This window comes from Macrotis lagotis, chromosome X (genome assembly GCF_037893015.1).
Source record: "Macrotis lagotis isolate mMagLag1 chromosome X, bilby.v1.9.chrom.fasta, whole genome shotgun sequence".
NCBI lineage: Eukaryota > Metazoa > Chordata > Mammalia > Peramelemorphia > Peramelidae > Macrotis > Macrotis lagotis.
This window is the reverse complement of record NC_133666.1, coordinates 641,088,025-641,090,708: the sequence shown is the minus strand read 5'-3', so window position 1 is coordinate 641,090,708 and position 2,684 is coordinate 641,088,025. Positions and strand designations below refer to the sequence as shown.

Below are 2,684 nucleotides of genomic sequence, written 5' to 3'. Positions count from 1 at the left end.
AACAAACCCTCTGTTCATCTCTGGCCATTCCAACAGGAACATTTGAAATTCTCCTGGTTCATTGAAAGTCCATCTTTTTCCCTGGAAGAGGATGTTCAGTTTTGCTGGGTAGTTGATTCTCAGTTGCATTATAAGCTCTTTTGCCTTCCGGTATATTATATTCCAAGCCCTACGAGCTTTTAATGCAGTTGCTGCTAAGTCCTGTGAGATCCTGACTGCAGCTACACAGTATTTGAATTGTGTCCTTCTGGCTGCTTGTAATATTTTCTCTTTGACTTGGGAGTTCTGGAACTTGGCTATAATATTCCTGGGGGTTGTTTTTTTGGGGGATCTCTTTTTTTGGGGAGATTGGTGGATTCCCCCCATTTCTATTTTGCTCTCTGCTTCTAGGGTATCAGGGAAATGTTCCTGTAGTAATTCTTTTAAAATGATGTCAAGGCTCTTTTGCTGATCATGACTTTCAGGTATTCTGATAATTTTAAAATTATCTTTCCTAAATCTGTTTTCTATATCAGTTGTTTTTTTCAATGAGATGCTTCATATTTTCTTCTCATTTTTCATTCTTTTGGTTTTGAAGTATTGAGTCCTGATTTCTTGTAAATTCAGCAATCTTACTGAGTTCAATTCTTTATCTGAAGGATTTGTTTTCTTCAGAGCTTTCTTATCTCTTTTTTCATCTGGACAGTTCTACTTTTTAAAGCATTCTTCTCCTCAATAACTTTTTGAACTGTTTTATCCATTTGACCTAAGCTGGTTTTTAGCATGCTATTTTCTTCAGCTTTTTTTTGGATTTCCTTGACTAAGCTGCTGACTTTATTTTCATGTTTTTCCTGTATCTCTCTCATTACTTTTCCCAGTTTTTCTTCTAACTCCCTCATTTGATTTTCAAAATCTTTTTTGAGCTCTGTCATAGCCTGAGCCCAATTTCTGTTTTTCTTGGAGTCTTTAGATGCAGGAGCTTGTGCTTCCTCATCTTCAGACTGAGTGTTTTGATCCTTCTTGTGCTCACAGGCAAAATATTTCTCAATGGTGTTCCTCTTTTTTCTCTGGTTGTTCATTTTCCCAGCCTCAGCCTGGTTTTGGGGTGCTTCCTGAGCTTTTGGGACACCCCCACAAGCATCTCATATTTGTGAGGCTCTGTCCTCCCTCCTGGTCTGTGAATGACCATAAATGCCTCCCTCTGCTACAGGGCTGAGGTGGGAGGAGCCCTGCTGTTCTATGGGGGGGGGGCCTAGACTGCAATCAGGATCTGAATGTGGTCAGAACTCCAGCGTCCTCTTCCAGGTACAGTGGACAGACCTCAGAAGTCTCTCTTCACCCCCCTTCTTTGGCTCAGCTCATGCCCTGGGGGCTTCTGTTTACTGGTTCCACCTGCTTCTTTTTCCTGGATCTGGACTGCCTTGGCCAAGCTGCTTGCTGTGTGCCCTGAGGGCTGGGCTTCACGTGCTCGCTCTGGCAGAGGTCCCCTCTTGCTCCCTCCAGTTGTGCCTAGTGCTCCCTGAGGCTTAGATCAGGAAACTCCCGTGCTGCTGTGAGCCATGGCTCCCAGCCCCCTGGGGCTGTCTCCAGGAGGCTCAAGTTCTTTCGCTCTGGCAGGCCACCCCTCCAACCCTGGGGGAGCACAGCCTTTCTGCTCTTTTCCAGGTTACCTTGAGTAGGAGAACTGCCTCACTGGGTCCCTCTGTGGGTTCTGTCGCTTGAAAATTTAGTTAGAGTCCTTAGTTTATAAGTTTTATGAGAGAGCTCCTAAGAGAAGATTCTCTCTTGTCACCATCTTGGCTCTGTCCCTGAGACATAGATTTCTAATTCTGTTCTTCCAAGTCTAAATTCTGGCTATCTAGAACTTATCAGAGTTTTTAAAATATGAAAGTATCAGCAATTAGTATCTATCCCTCAAAGATTTGGTTTTTTTGTTGTTGTTTCAGGGAGATTTAATTATCCTTATACAAATGATACATCAAAGGTGTTCATTGAGAGACATTGATATCCTTGGTTTCCAGTCTGAGCATTTCACATTTATGTCCCATCAGGATCCCTGAGAAGAGTGTTCCCCAAAACATCCTCCATCTCTAGACCATAAGATTGAAAAGGTAGCTCAATTGTTCTTAAATTTGCCATTGATGTATGGCACCCAATGCAGATTCAGATGCTAATAAGTGGCCCAAATTAGCCCCACAGTACTACTAACACCCTATGTGCCAGTGGTGGGAAGCCAGTACTTGACCAGGTTCTTGTAGCATGGCCCCAGGAACTTGTTCAGCATCACTGTCTGGTTTGCCTCAGGGCCAGTTTGACCCACTTGTTAGTCAAGCCATCTGCTTCAGGGTAACCCTGCTCCTCAGAGATGGGACGTACTACCATGATCTGTTTCATCTCATGTTGTTCATCTCATGTTGTTCATGGTGTTCTATGTCTTGGCTTTTTTTTCTGTCTCCAAGCATTGATTTCTAATAATTGCAGGATGATTATTGTATTCTTAATTTTCAAGAAAGTTCCCAGAAATCCCCTTTTCAGGGGACCACTTATTTTTATTTAGAATCTGCACAGATGAAAACTGAAAATGTAGCTCCTCTTTTTTCCTCCCTCCCTCTCTCTCTTTCCCTCTCTTTTACACTTTCCTTCTCTCTTTCCCTCTCCCTTTCTTTCTCTCCTCTCTCTCTCCTTTTTCTCTTTCTCTCATCTTT

The 2,684-nt window shown here is 42.8% G+C and overlaps 1 pseudogene; it reads right to left on the bottom strand.

Annotated features, from left to right (window-relative positions):
• Positions 1–2,095: 2,095 nt before the first annotated feature.
• On the bottom strand, positions 2,096–2,263 carry LOC141497481 (cytochrome b-c1 complex subunit 10 pseudogene; annotated as a pseudogene).
• Positions 2,264–2,684: the final 421 nt, after the last annotated feature.